Source organism: Gossypium arboreum, chromosome 12 (genome assembly GCF_025698485.1).
Source record: "Gossypium arboreum isolate Shixiya-1 chromosome 12, ASM2569848v2, whole genome shotgun sequence".
Classification (NCBI taxonomy): domain Eukaryota; kingdom Viridiplantae; phylum Streptophyta; class Magnoliopsida; order Malvales; family Malvaceae; genus Gossypium; species Gossypium arboreum.
Window position 1 is genome coordinate 6,646,047 of NC_069081.1, and position 16,506 is coordinate 6,662,552.

At 33.5% G+C, this 16,506-nt stretch overlaps 1 long non-coding RNA gene across 2 annotated transcripts; it reads right to left on the minus strand.

Moving 5' to 3' along the window:
- Positions 1-551: 551 nt before the first annotated feature.
- LOC108479130 (uncharacterized) lies at positions 552-14,161 on the minus strand. 2 transcript variants are annotated; one of them, XR_001870421.2, is made up of 4 exons: positions 13,697-14,161; positions 12,666-13,588; positions 12,466-12,577; positions 552-759 (listed from the first exon to the last, which is right to left on the minus strand). It is a non-coding gene; the product is annotated as an uncharacterized LOC108479130 (long non-coding RNA). The 2 variants fall into 2 exon arrangements; XR_008276241.1 differs by lacking the exon at positions 552-759 and adding an exon at positions 6,655-8,366.
- Between the last annotated feature and the right edge of the window lie 2,345 nt (positions 14,162-16,506).

The window sequence follows — 16,506 nt, forward strand, 5'->3', positions numbered from 1 at the left end:
TAGGATCATCTTATGCTAGATCATCACTTCTCAATGGCGAATTCCACGCCATTTTGTCTCTTGGGCTCGCCAACCTCTGACACAGTAAGCTAACGAACCGGCTGTGCAACCTTTACAAAACATACAAAGCGGCCACCTTTACACACTTTGAGAAGAACACCTTTTAAGGGACATGGACGGAAGCGTCAGCCCCGTAATGCGGAGAACTAATGAATATTCATAGAGAAGGCTAAGTACAAATTCTAAGCCTTATAAACCCTTTTTGGGGAATTTTGACAACCTTCGGCTAGATAAATTTAGCGGCTCATGACTTTTGGGGAAAAACAAATAAATATAATGAGAATGAAATTTTTACTGAAAGAAAATATGAAAAGAACAAAAGAGCTAAACTTTATGGGGAGAGACTGTTTACAGGAAAGATGATGTAAAATTTGAGTCACTCCATCCCCTATTTATGGTACTAGGAAATCTAGTCTAATCCTACTTAAATTCTAAAAGATAAATACATATAAATAAAGATAATTTAAGATAATTAAAGATAAATGAAAATAAATCCTAAAATTAAATCTAAATAATAATCATTAATAATTATCCTAATATAATTAAACATTAAATAAAGTCTTGTGCTATAAAATCTTTTTTTTTACACTTTTGCCCTTATATCTTCCATTCTTGTATTTTTGGCACCACCTTTTTTCTTATGTCGCATGTTGGCCCATTTTATCTTCAAATTTGTACTTTTTGCCTCCATTTTAGTCCCTGAAAGATAAAAGACCATAAATAGCTGAAATTAGTAGGGTCATACTCAAAATAAACATGCAATTAGCACATAAAAATATGTCATTCTAGAGTACTATCCTTAAGGGTGTTACAGTTTTTGTAGGCCCCATTTATAATACCTCGAAATTTAGGGTTAGAAGTTTTGAGGTTTTGATTAGGGTCATTGAATAGGTCAAGCACTTGAGTGGGTTTTCACGTTTTACTGTCAGAATGGGTCTGCTAGTCTGGTGGTTGGGTGTGTGTTAGTTCACCTCTGGGTTCTGGGTTCGAGTTCTCATGTGTGTTTTGAGGAATTAATTTATTTTGGTTTTTCCTTTTAATTTTTAAAAAATTACTTTTAAAATTTGAAAGAGGAGTTTTTTGTTAGTTTGACGTTCTTTTCCTATTTCCTTTTTCATATTTTTCCTTTTTGTTCCCTCTAATATTTGTCTATTTTTTCCCCAAATTTTAGTTCTTTTGATTTCTTATTTCTTTCATTTTACACACGTTACTGTTGTCTGTCAAGACTGATCATCCTTGTCTGTTTTGTTTTATCGGAGGTGAAGCGAGTAAGTTTTGCTCATGAGGGTTTATGATAGAATTGCTCATGTTTCTATTATTTGTTAATGGGAGTTCTTATAGTTTAAGTTTATGTGTAAAATTGTGGTTTCCGAACTGTTGGTGAGGGAGAATCGATTGATCTTTGCTGCTTGATATCGATTCTAAGGTGTGTGTTCTGAAACGGTTTAACTTTTGTATCGAATTACAGTGAAATTTTATAATGTCTTGTGTGTTTATGAAATTGGTTAATTGAAGTATCATATTGTTTCTGAATTGCATGAAATTCTATATATTTCAGTACATTTCTAGATTTCCAAAGGATGAGAATTATTTTGGCATCAAAAGCATGACTTTTAGGTTATTTTGGTGTGGTTTCGTGTCCACACGGGTGGCCACACATGCGTGTACCCTACACGGGCGTGTGCCCTACATGGGTGGCTCACACGGCCATGCGAAATTGGGAATTAGGGTTTTTGGAAAAAAAATTGTACCAGATGGCTTGGCCACACGAGCATGTGTACCAAAACAGGCGTGTGTCTCCTCCACACGGACATGTGTGGCCTTCACATAAGCGTGTAGACCCCCATAATGCCTAGGCACTTTCATACAGCCGGGCCACATGGCCATGTGGCCCTATTTTGCAGAATTTTTGTTTTGAGTCATAAACTGTCTGTTTTATGTTTTTATGTAATTCGACCCTCATTCAAGCCTCGGTAAGTGTGTTTGGGACTCAAGTTAGTTTGGTTCATGTATATATGTGCATTTATGGGCTTTAATTTTATTGCTCCTTTATGTGATGAATAAGTATGATTTTATTATTGTTGTCGTAACTGAATATTGGAATACAAGTATAATCAAATCTGAATCTGTTCAAACTAGAAATGTTAATGTCCGTTTCTGTATGTTGTCTGTGTAATGTGTGCATAGTTGCATGCATGAAAATTTTAGGATCTGATTATGAAGAGAAGAAAAACAGACTTAGCAGTTTTAACTGCGATACTTTTGAATAGTGGTCTACCGCACTATCCTATATGTATATCAGCTTAGCTGTATACAGTTACTCAGGTGGCATAGTTCCACGTTGTGGTGTGTAGGGTGGATGAACCTATTATGGTTCTATGCGTTGTGCTTGGATGGACGAAGTGGTGTTTGGTTGGTGGGATGGGATTTTGACTTGTGCATCTGTTTGCATCTAAATACACGTCTATTTGTCAGAATATTTTGTCTGTTTGTGTAAACTTCTGGTTATTGACAATATAGTTAATGCCATGCAATATGATCTGATTATTGCATATGATTGGAAATTCATTTCTGTGGTTTGATATTGTATTTGACATACCAACTGAGGCTTTCGTAAGTGATATTTTTATACATATGCTTGTCTGAAGTATTTATTGTCACCCTGTCTTTTGCAATCTGTTTATGTTTCGAACACACACTAAGCTCGCATAGCTTATCTCTGTAGTGTCTTTCCTTTCAGGTACTTTCTGTGTTTTGGAGTTGAACTTGGCATACCGAAGGTCTCAGAAAGATGCAGTTTGATTTGGTTTAAGTAGAATCTCATAAGTTTTATTCAGATAATTTTAAGTCGATTTGTAAAATGATTATATAAACTGTGGTACAAGTTTTTATGTTGGACTTTCGTAAGGTGTTATTTGGACTGAAATTTAAAAATCGTGGATTTTTTTTACGAATGTTTGCCGCCGGCTTAATATTGTTTCAAACATAATGAACAAAAAAGTTTTTCTTGGTTTGAATTAAAGTTTTTGTTTCTGCCACTTTTGGTGGCCAATGTAACTTCCAGGATTCGGTCTAAACTTCTAGGCCAAGTTTTGAGGTGTTACACCATCCTACTCACCGCAACAAACACCTTTTCAGCTATACAATTTGTTAACAGTAATTGGTTCATATTATTTGTTGTACATCTATCCACTCTCGACAATACATGCTCCAAATTCCCTATTCCTTTTGACGCAAATAGACTAATAAAATAATTCCTAGCAATTTCTTCCACTTCATCTTCACTCGTGGCTACATTCCTATCCACATTTTGCAATCCTCGTATCCAGTTCAAACGTTTACGTCAGGATACAAAATTGTGAATTTTTTTTTGTATTTTTATCTCCTAAATATAGCCAATTTGTTTAAGCCCTTTGTTCCCTGTACATTTCATCCTTCTCCATCTCTAGATTGAGGTGTATCTTTGTGTTGATTATTTCTGCCAAGATTTAATTATTCCTTTTCTTTAACTCGGATAGAATTTTCAAATCTCCTATTCAATCACCTAGGCACTTCAGTCTATTTTTCTTTTATTCCCTTTTCTCATATCAATAAATTGGACTTAAAGGCTTCTAATTTGTCCAGCATTGAATTCAAAACTTCTTCCCTAATCTGACGAATTTCCTTTTTATATGTTTCCTCCAACACCCACCAAACTTCAAACCAAAATCTCTTTTTTTCCCTTCTCCTATTTTCTAGATCCAACTGTATTAGAAAAGGACAATGATCAAAAAAAGAATGCGGTAAATTTCTAATAGAATATTCATAGAACAGGTACATCCAATCAGTATTTTCCACTATTTATCTAACTTTTCACGGATATTCATTTTCGGTAGATTTCCTCTTTCCCAAGTGAAATGTGATCCCAAAAAACCCGCATCCATCAATTGATAGTCGTCTAACATCCTTTAAAAATTTTCCATCTATTTTTCATACCACGACCTTCTTCCTCTCTTTTCAAAAGAGTATAAAATTTCATTGAAATCCCATAGACAATCCAAGGAAATTCTTGATCTTCCTAAAGACGCAATAAATCCCAACCCTCCTCCCTATGATGAACATCTGGAAATTTATAAAACCCATTAGCCTCCATTTACTTCCACATTCATCCATCTGAATATTCACATTAGTGTGGTTTTTTTTTTTTGAAAAACTTCTCAATTGTACAAGATCATTCCCATTCCATGTTAAGTTAAGACTACCTTTCATATCATTCACTAAAACATCAATCCTATTTGCAAAACCACATCTCATTTGGGCTTTTTCCATTTGTACACCATCTAATTTAGTCTCCATTAAGAAGATTATAGGTCTTTAACATCTATCGAAGCCTTCGTTTAGCCTGCGTACTCCTCAATTTGCAGATATTCCAACGTAATATTTTTATAGTGCCCGGTCGACTTGCCTCTTGGTAGCCGTCAATACAAGATAAGAATAAGCATTTGACTAGTCTTCCATAACCCCTAACAAATCATGATAGTCAGAAACATTAAAGTCCAAAAAAACCATTTTGGGCTTCTTCTTTCCATCATCACTCTCAATCAAATTATCCTCCAAGTCTTGCTCCATTTCCACCCAGCTCAATTCTTTAGAATGCTCCACCATATTTAACGTTTATTGATTTGAGAATCCTTCCAAATTAAATCCCAAGATTGGGTGAATATTTGTCCATAAATCCTATCCTAATTTATTTCCTTGAATTCCTCCCTAAACCATGCATGAAATGATTTATTTTCTTATTTTCATCATCCCCTTCCTCATGAAGCTAGACATTTTTCATGGTTATGGCCCTAATTGATTGAGCTTTAAGGTTAAAATTCTATCCCAACTCCAAATTATCTCTTCTTTTGTTCAATCTAACTGGACAAAATTTGTCATTATGGCTTAAGTAGCCACATAAAAAGCAAAACAAAGTAAGCTTCTTATATCTAAAATTAATATGGGCAAATTTGAAAAAAGAAATCATTATCTTTTTTCTTCTCTTCAAAGGTTTTCTCACATCCAGATTGAATCTGATCCTTAGAAAGCTTTTGACCCCCTAATTCACCTGATTCGTGTTATAGTCTATAAAACACCCGATAAAATTTCCCAATTGCTTTGCCATTGTTTCCGAAAAAAACCTGGCAGTAAATCATGAACTTGAACCTAGAAAGCTAAAAACACCAATGGGACTTGCACTGAATCTTTATTCTTTTCTAAACGATGGATGATCAATAAATGATTGTTAAAAGTCTAGGGAGCTCCTTTGATCACCCGATTGATATCCATTTCATGAAAGAATTTGAACAAAAAATGCCTACCTCCTAGGTCTGATATCTAAACTCCCCTTAAAAGTGTGCCACAAATTTTCTATGCTATTTCTTATTGTTGGAAAATAAACAACACTGGCTGTTAAAAAATAACCAACTAAGCAGTGGTCAAACATCGATTTTTGTATATCCCCAGATCTATTGGCAATAGTAATGCCTCATCTTCCCCAGCTTCTACATTCAGCCCAGCCATCTCTTTCTCCATAGTCAAAGAATAACAAACACACTAAAAAAAACTTCCAAACGAGAGAAAATCCAAGGAAAAAGTGATAAAAGCAAGCACTATGATTTAAAAATCACAAAAACACAAAGACAAAATCGTGTTATGAAAGCAAAAAAAATGTGCTACAGAGAGCAGACAATTTTTAGTAAGTTTTTTGCCTTACTGTAACGTTAAACTTGAATCTTTGACATAAATTCATATGTTCTTTATAGTTTCAAATTTAGCAAAAAAAATTTCAAATCTTAATGTTCGTAGCCACCATTGATTGCCATGCTCCACCGCCAACCACCACTCACCGATGGCCATTTGAGTGCAAATTTCATCATTCTTTTTTTTTTTTTTTTACGTTCTCTTTTTTTTGTTCAGTGTTCATTTTTCCAAAAAATTAAAGAACATGTTTTTCTAGATCTACAAGTCATTTTCAAAACTTCAACTCCAAAATTGGGTATTCTTCATAAACTTCTCTTTCCCTGTTTAGATGACTTGAACAATACCTAAAACAATTCGAGTTGCATTGGCTAAAATTTGGATTTGTGCCTTTTGATGTATTTACTTTTTTATTTTTTGGTGTATTGTGATAATAGTTGTGATATGGATATGACTGTGGTAATGGAAAATATCAATGATTTTTTTTTATTGGGTAAAAAGATGATGAAGAAGAAGAAAGAGTGGGGAAGAAGACAGGGAGGAGAGAGAGAGAACATGGGAAAAGAATGGAATTATTTTATTTTTGTTAATTTAATTTAATATATATATTTTAAGTAAAAAGTAAAAAAGGAATTTACAAAATATTTAGTTTTTATTTGATTTAATTTTATTTAAAAATTATTTTAATTCCATGTAGATTTAAAAAATACATCCATTTGTATAATTTTTATAATTTATGTACTTTTTATCTTATATTTTTAGAATCTTTTATATATATTTATTTCCATTTTTTTATAAAATTTAAGGTTTAATAATAAAAAACTTGTATATTCTATAAGAGAATGTCTCGTGATGTTTTTCATTAATCAAAATACGTTACGTAATATTTTTTTATTGATCAAAGTTGTCAAATAAATTTTTAATATTCCTTACAACATAAAAAAGTGTACTTTAATATCAAATTAAGCAAAAAAAAAATCAAAATGAAAAAACAAATATAGTTGGGTGCACAAATCCAACGCTTTGTAGCTCTCGCTTCCACTTATGAAAGTTGGGTTTTAAATATTTTACTATATATAAGAAATAAATTTTACAAGTCTGCCTTTTGGCACGATTCTCTGTCTGCCTTTTGGCACGATTTTCTTCACTCCTGTTTTCTTTTATAGTTTTCTTTAAACTTTCTGAATTCGTCATCTTCTTTTTCATTTGCAATCTGGTGGGGTCTGCTGAATCCTTCATGGAAGAGGAGTTGACAAATCTGAGTCTTTTAGATGAAGAGGAAGAAGCTTTTCACGAGGAAGGTGTGGTGGTGGAAAAATCTTTTCAATTCTGTTTAGTGGGACGCTGCCTAACATTTCTCTTCACTGCGGAACACTATGGCTGATCTCTGACACCCTACTGGGGGAATTTGCATTACAGATCTCGGAGAAAAAAGGTATCTCTTTCAATTTTTTCACGAGGTTGACATCCATAGAGTACTTGCTGGAACACCGTGGTTCTTTAATAACCATCTACTTATACTTCAAAGACTTCCAATGGGAGAAAATCCAGCAACATTAGCGCTAAACTTTACCGAGTTTTGGATACAAGTTCATGAATTACCACCAGGGATCATGACCGAAACGATGGCTAAACAATTTGGTAATTTTTGTGGTAAATTCCTTCAATACGACACTTCAATACTGTCTTTGGGTCTCAAACAATACACGCGTATTCGTGTTTTCTTGGATGTATCTGCCCCATTGAAACTTAAGAAGAAGCTCCAGATTAGGAAAACTATGACTGTTTATGCCAAATTTAAGTACGAAAAGCTTAGTCTATTTTGTTTTATTTGTAGAAGATTGGGTCATGGTGAAAGCTACTGTCCATATCGATTAAAAATTGAATTTTCAAAAATAATTTTTGGCTAGGACTTAACACTGCGAGCTGTACCAAAGCGTCGAAACTTGGTGGTGATAGTTGGCTTCAAGATGCTGATGGCTTACAGTACAACGCTGGAAATTTGGAAAGTTTCAATCAAAATTTCTTATTAAATGAGGGGAATGATACAGGGCGGAAATTAGGCGGAAATATGGGGAATCAAATGTCAATTATCAATTTAAATCAATTGGGATCTAATCAACAACAATCCCCTATTGTGCAAAGTCAAGGGCGTAATTGGAGCAAAGATGGTATCCATAATGATGAGTTGGAGTATGGGCCTATGGATTTGATCTCAGAGGAGGAAAATGACCCTATTGCAATGTTGGAAGGAAAGAAGAGACAGCGAGTAGTGGTAGGCCCACTTGTTATTTTGAATTTGTAGACACTCAATTTTTCCCGGGCCCAGAAATAAGTCCATAAATAATAAACCTAAAAAAAAAAAAATCCAAATTCAATCTAGAATTACAAATATAATTCGGCCCGACCGGAATGGCCCATTACTTGAAAAAATTTAAGGTCCATCTACAAGCTTAACTCATATGAAAATATAATCTTCAATAATATGCAATCTTAGATATAATATACAATCTTAGAAAATATAATTTTGTAATCTTAGAGATTTAATTTGTAGATACCTTTTAATCTTAACCGTTGATGTAATTAACCTGCACCGTTGGATTTGAAAAATTTCAACTATAAATAGAGACTTCTCCCTTCATTGTAAACACACTTGAGCTTTGGGAAGCAATAATAATTCTTAAGAACATTCACCCAAATTTCTTTCCCTCTTGCGTTCTTACTCTCTGTGGTTTATTCTTATTTTAGTCTTCGTCTATCTTAATTTTTCAACCTTTTTTTACTTTAATTTCTTCATTTTTTCAAATATGTATATTTATTCCTATCTTTTATACATTTGATTATGTATTTTATATATTATAATATTTAATCTTTTTATTTAGTTTATTTTCAAATATATATTTTCTACGCATGTATATATATTATATTATCATTTCATGTATTTTGAACTATTGCATTATATTTTTATAATTTGTAAATATTCTATTTATTCATTTTTTAGTGTATGTCATTTATTTTATGTGCATAGTTTCATTTTTTTATATGTTATGTTTAATTATTTCTTTTATGTACTATTTTATGATATATATCGTTGTATAATTTTTACATGTATTATGTTTTTCTTTTAGTTTACTCATGTTTTTATTTGTTTATTATCTTATATTTACTCTAGTATAATTTTTTCATTAAACCTATGTTAATGTTATTTAGTTTTGTCTTAATGATATTATTTATGTGGAAATGTTAAAATATTTTGTACATCTATGCTTCATGATGCATTAATATGTCATCCTGTCATTTAAAATAATATTCCAAGATTTTTTTTAAAAAAAAATAAAAGACAATACTTGATGTTTAAAAACTTCGAGAAAGGTAGTGCCCTAACTTATTGAGTTACGACTTTTCTCGTTAAATTCGAATAGTCAAGCACCTTCTAAGTAATTTTGAGTTTTCAAAACTTAAATAATTATTTTGAGATTTTAAAACATAGTGCCCTAACATACTGGATAGAGCGCTTTGTTGTTTCAAGATAAAAATTTTCGAAAGACAAGCTTAGTTTCTAAAGTTTTAAAATGTTGCGTCCTAACTTACTGGATGTGATATTTTAACTCGTTTGAAATAAGTGAGCCTTAATTTTCAAAATTGAGATATTCTAATTAAAAGAAATTTGCATATTAAAACTTTCAAATTTTCGACATTAAAGACTTGATAATCAATTAAGTACTAATTTTTGGGCGTTACGAGGGTACTAACCCTTCCTCGTAAGTAACTAACTCCCGAATCCGTTTTCTCTACTTTCATAGACCAAAATTAATTTTTTAAAATAAAATATTTTATAAAGTGATCCAATCACACCTAAAAAGATTGATTGCGACTCCCATTTTTGGTTTTTTTAAAGTCGATCCCATTTTTCAAAACTCAATTTAAAAATGATTACGACTCTTTGGATTTATCGGCTAGCTCTGGTGCTCAAAATAGCCGGGCACAATCAAAATACTTGGCTGGAATGTTCATGGTTTGAGGAAACCACGAACTGTAAAAAGGCTCAGGAATAAGTTGAGAGCCATTAATCCCCAAATTTTGTTTCTTATGGAGACAAAATTAAGCTAAAAAAAATGGAATTGGTTAGGTTGAAATGCGATTTTGAAAATGGGATTGATATTGGAGCTACAGGTTCTAACGGCAGGCTATCATTGGGCTGGACAGGGAATTCCTTGATCAAACTTAAAAGTTTCTCATAATTCCATATTGACGTTGAGGTTCATGATAATGAAGAGGTGACATGTGGCGATTAGCGGGGTTTTATGGGAATCCAGATGAAAGATATAGACGAGATTTTTGGAATCTTCTAAGGAAGCTAAGATCTGACTAGGTCACTTCAAGGAAATTGCAAATTCTTTTGAAAGGAAAGGAGGTCGTCTTAGATCAGCACGTCAGACGATGGAATTTCGTATGGTGTTAGAGGACTGCAGCCTCAATGATTTAGGATTTATAGGCCGGTGGTTCATTTGGGAAAGAGGAAGGTTCACTTCTACAAATAATAGAGAGCGGCTGGATCGTGGAGTGGCTACGTTTGATTAGGTGGATCTTTTCCCAGGATACCAAGTTCAACATTTGAGTCATTCATTTTCAGACCATTGTTCCATTCTTCTTGATACCATGGGAGTGGGACGAAATGATCGGCATCATAATGCTACGACGTTTCGATTTGAGGCTAAATGGTGCCTTGAAAGCCCCTTTGAGGAGATGGTTAAAAATTGGTGGGAAAATACTACTGGTAGTATACCGTGCAAATTAGAGAGTATGGGTAGTCATATGCAAAATTGGAGTAAAGCCAGGAGTAAGAAGATGAAGAGAAATAGGGGGGAGTTAGAAGACAAGCTCTATTGCCTCTATAATCAGGATCCTTCGGATGAGATGTTAGCTGAAATCATGGAGATCCAATTACAGCTTAATTTAGAGGCAGATAAAGAAGAGTTAATCTGGGAGCAACGTGCCCGAGTTAACTGGCTCAAGAATGGTGATCGCAACACAAGCTACTTTCATAAGATTGCTGTTCAACAACAATTTCTTAGGCGAATCTCTGAACTAGAAGATGAGACTGGAGAAAAAATTACATCGCCAAAAGGGACCATGGAGATTGCTGAGGGTTATTTTGAAAAACTATTTTCAGCTTCCGATGTGGGACTAGATGAGCTCTTATTTAGTCTAGTAGAGAAAAAAGTTACTGATAGTATGAATGATAGGTTGCTTAGACAATTTACGGAGGAGGATATTGATTACGCAATTAAGTTGATGGCGCCTCTGAAAGCACCTGGTATTGATGGTTTTCCTGCTACTTTTTTCCAAAGGTACTGGCATATTGTTGGACCGGAGATTTCTAATTATTGTTTATCTATTCTCAATAGTCAATCTGAAGTAGAGGATATTAATAAAACACGTATCATTTTGATTCCCAAGGTCGATAAACCAAAAAACATGTCACAATTTAGACCCATAAGCTTTTGTAACGTTGTTTACAAAGTTATTGCAAAAGTTTTAGTTATTCGTATGAGTTCAATTTTAGGTAGTTGTATCAATGAAGCTCAAAGGGATTTTATCCCAGGAAGACTTATTTCGGATAATGTGTTGATTGCTTATGAGGTCCTTCACTCTCTTAAATTGAAAAAGAGCGGCAAAAGAGGAAATTTTGTGCTTAAACTCGATATGAGTAAAAAGTATGACCGGGTTGAGTGGGATTTTCTTACAGGTATGATGAAGCACTTCGGTTTCCATGAGGATTGGATTGTCCTCATCCTGAGAAGTGTATGCTTGGTTTCCTATCCTGTTTCTCTTAATGGAATTGATGGTGAATGGTTTTTTCCTTCAATAGGATTAAGACAAGGAGATCCTCTTAGTTCCCATCTGTTTCTCATCTGTGCTAAAGGGTTCTCTACGTTGATTCAGGATGCAAAAAAGAAGGGTTGGATGATGCGTGCAACTATTGGAAGGGAAAGACTGGCTATTAATCATTTGTTCTTTGCAGATGATTGTATCCTTTTCGGTGATGCTTCGTATGAGGGGGCTAAAGTGGTCCAAGATATTATTCGGGAATATGAAATGGTCTCAAGACAGAGGGTGAATTTCGACAAGTCCCTTATCTACTTCGGGGCTAATGTGAACTAAATTGTAAATGAGGAGATTACCAATTTATTCGGAGTTCGAGTGGCTAACAATCCTAAAAAGTATCTTGGACTGCTTATGATGGTGGGTCGACGGAAAAAATAAGCTTTTGCTGATTTTGCTGATAGGTTCAGGAAAAGAGTTGAAAGGTGGAGTTTGCGATATTTGTCAATTGGGGGAAATGAGGTTTTCATCAAATTAGTTTTGCAGGTAACTCTGCTTTATGCTATGCAATGCTTTTTTTTTCCAAAAACGTTATGTTGTACACTAGAAGGAATTATGAATAGATTCTGGTGGTCAAATAATAAGACATCGAAGGGGAATCATTGGAGTAGTTGGGATAAATTATGCTATCCGAAATGCGCTGGTGGGTTAGGTTTTAAAAACTTGTTTTTGTTTAATAAGGCCTTATTGGCAAAACAGGTTTGGCGTATTTTATTTCAACCTCATTGTCTATTAGCTAGAGTTTTAAAAGCTCGTTATTTTCTGTTTTTGGATATATTATCTGCGAAAATTGGTTCTTACCTTTCTTTTACCTGGAGAAGTATCCGCAGCGCTAGGGAGTTGATAGCGGAAGGGATTGTGTGGCGGATTGGAAGTGGTGCTTGTGTCAATATCTAGAATGACCCTTAGCTGCCTGGAAGAGATAATAACAGAGTTTCAATCCAGCAGATCAGGCCTAATTGAACGACAGTTAATCAACTGATTGAATCTGAATCTAATACCTGGAATAGGGTGCTGGTGGAAAAAATAGTTGATGAGGAAACAGCAGCTCGAATCTTCGCTATTCCGATTTCTGGAGGTAGTTCGGAGGATGTGATAGTTTGGAAGCACGAAGGTTCGGGGGAATACATTGTAAAGAGTGGATATAGAGTTCTCACTACAGCTCATTTACAATATAACACCCAAGTTTCCCCTATGAATGATGCTTACAAAGATTTTTACAAAGCCTTATGGTCACTAAATATCCCATAAAAAATCAAAATCCATAACTGGAGGCTGATTAATGATTTGTTGCCTCATTTTGGTAATCTAGCGCGACGGAAGTTGAGTGTGGATGTTGCTTACCCTTTGTGTAAGACAGATCTGGAGGATTCAAATCATTTGGTATGGTCCTGTGATATTTTATAGCGTGTTTGGGCTTCTTTACAAATAAAGATCCCACCGCTGGAAGCTTCGTGGTGTAGTAAGAGGCGTTTTGTTAAAACATTTTCTGCAGCAGATGAGCATCAGAAACGAGTTATTTCTATTTCTATTTGGGGGCTTTGGTATCGCAGAAACAAATTAATCCATGAAGGGTCAAGTTTCTATGCAAGAATTCTTAGGGTTCATTCGAGGTTATGAACAAGAGATCAGTCTAATTTAAGAGAGTCTCCGTTCTCCTCTTAAAGTGATGACGAAAGATCTGTGGAGACCCCCAGATGAGGGAGTTATCAAGCTAAACTTTGATGCGTCTTTCCAAAAAGAAGCCAAAATCGCTACAACAGTAGTATTAGCCAGAGATTCTACAGGACCAATTTTAGGAGCAGAAACTTATCTGTTTGAAGATGTCGTTGACGCATTTGTAGCAGAAGCGCGGGCTTGTGAAAGAGCACTAATCTATGCGACTGAGATGGGCTTTCGGTGTCTGCTAGTAGAAGGTGACTCTCTGTCAGTTATCAAGAGCATTAAGAAGGGAGGGGAAGACAAATCGGTTCTTAGGTAGATTACTCAACATATTTGCAAAATGGGGTTGAGTTTTGATGAGGTATCTTACCTGTTTGTGCCCAGAATCGTTAACCGAGCAGCCCATACTCTTGCATTGGAAGGCCGGAGAAGACAGGTTTGCGGTGGATAGGGTAATGGTGTGCCTGAATCGGTGAAGAAGATGGTAACGGCAGACAGATTGTCTTGGTTCCAGAGTCTCTAGGGTTCCCCTCGGTGGCTTTGAAATTGGAGAAGGTTCGATGAATCTCCAACATTGTGTTCAAAACTTTTGCTCTCTCCTTTACTCGGTTCCGATTTTCAACTTAGAGAGAGGCTTGGCTGATATTTTAAAGATGAAGAGGTTTGGCTCAAGACGTTTTCTTTCTGTTTTTTTAGACTGGTAGTTTCTAGGAGTTCATTTATTACTGCTTAGACAGCTGTTTCCTTTTCTTCTGTTGCTTATCTTTTCATGTTACTGTTTGTAGTTTTTCAGACGTTTCTTTTGCCTTGAGCCGTGCAATAATAATACCAGCCAGCTATATTCAAAAAAAAATATTTTACTATATATATATATATATATATGTTTTACACCTACTTTGTATTTATTGCTTAATTAAATTATTTGAAGTCTATCAGTGAAATTTTTTTATATAAAATTAATGCCAAAGTTCGCACCCAAAAAAAATAAATCTCCCAACCACTCATCTATTTTCAGTTTTTTTGTAATTATACATAATATTATTAAAATACATAAACTCTGCGTATGCGTATAGAAATTATAAATTTAAAACACATATGCTTGTTTAAAAATAATGTATAATAAATAATAAAATGTATGTGTAATTGCCCAAATTCATCCAGCCCAACATAAAACCAAAAATAAAAAATCCAAGTTTATTTACAAAAAAAAATTGGCTCAAATAAAAAAGAGTTCGGCAACCAAATCCATCTACTAACCCTAATACCTAATAACCCAAAGCCCAATAGCCAAATTATCCTAAACTAATAGAAACCTTAAATTCACCTAAGAGTCTCGGCGCCACTCTTTCGCCACGTCAGTAGACACACCGTCCGAGGTCTCTCCCCTTCCTTTCACTGAATGGCAAGGCGCATCTCCCCAACACTGTTGACCTTGCCACGATTACTTGCAAAGAAGAAGGTAGAGAACAGAAAGCAAAAATGGCAGAAAAAAGCAAAAAAAAGAGAAGAAAATATTTTGTAATATATTCGGTTATAAAAGCCATAACAATGGCCTGTATTTTTTGACACAACAAAAAAATCGAATACGAAGAAAAAACGTTAAAAGAAAAAACAAAGGTGATTCATTTTTTATTTTATTTTGAAAAGCATAATAAATAAAAATAAAGTTTGTTTTCTTTTACATGTGCCGCTTTGCTTCCCTCCGTCGTCGAAGATCTTCTCCGAGACCGAAAACCCCATAACCCATTAGGGTTTGGCCTGGGCTTCGATGAAACGGGGCGTGAAAAGTGTGCGTCAACAAGGAGAAAGGGCCAAAAGTTTCTTTTTTTGATTTTTTTTCGAGTACAGAAGGCTTTGCCTTCATATCTAGGTCATGGTGGGCCTAATCAATTAGGTACCAATTTTGGGCGTTATGAGGGTGTTAATCCTTCCTCATACGTAACTGATTCTCGAACCCATTTCCTGGATTTTTTTAGACCAAAAATAATTTTAATAAATCTAATATTTATTAAAATGGCAAAACCTAGGGGTGATCTGATCACACCTAATTAAAAAATATTGGTGGCAGCTTCATATTCGTTTTTTAAAATAAAAAGTCGATTTTCAAAAAGGTTTCGACAGTATGATTTAAAACTAATTAATCATAGTAACTCATGGATTATGCATGATATTAAAATGAAAAAAAATTAGATTAAATTGTGAGTAACATGAATTTATACACATAAATATATTAGATTAAGAATACTACATGCATTATGTTTGTTTACCATGGTGATTTCATCACATGCATGTTAAATTGTTTATTAATATATATACAACTGATGGAGAAAAAAATTATCCATATTAAACTGAAAATGTATAAAATGTACTAAAATGAAGTTTTAGTTGAGTAGTAAATTTAAAGTTTTATTAATCTAATTAGCATAGTGAGAGAAAACATTTTATATTACAAGTTAATTTTTTAAAGCTTCTCGATGGATTATTATTGATGTAATGATAAAGAATTTGTTTATAAATCTATTGAACATGAGTTCAATTCCTAAATATGTTATATTTAGTTATTTTAGTTAAAAAGTATGAAAAACAAAAAGGACATCAAAATGATAATAATAGCCATTTCTTAATCGAGTTGATACCGGTTAACTTGTGACACTAATTTAATCAATGATTTTATTAAAAGTATAGATGATGAAAATTGTTTTTTTTTGTTTTACTTCAAAAATAAAATATTTTCTTAATTGAGTTAACTCATTTAGGATTGGTTTGATTTATGAAAATAGCTGTTATTTCCATTTGTATTTTTATAAAATAAATTTTTATCTTTTAAAAACTGAAAAATAAGTTCAGTAAATTAAAATAAAAAATTACTTTTAATAATGAAAACATGTTTAATAATTATTTTTTCTCTAACGGAAGTAAAATAAAAAAAAGTCGCATTATATAGATTATATCGAATTTAATATTAAAAAATTGTTGAAAAAGAGAGAATATGTTTACGTTTATATGAGTTTAAACGAGGATCAATTGATCTAAAGTTAAAAATCCATGCGTTTGTTATTTTCACTTTTACAAAATAATTTTAGTGAATTGTTTTCTAAATTTTAAATATTTTTATTTTTCATTTTTTTAAATTTCAACCATTTCTTTAATGTTTTCCCTTTTCTAAAAAAGGAAAACGAA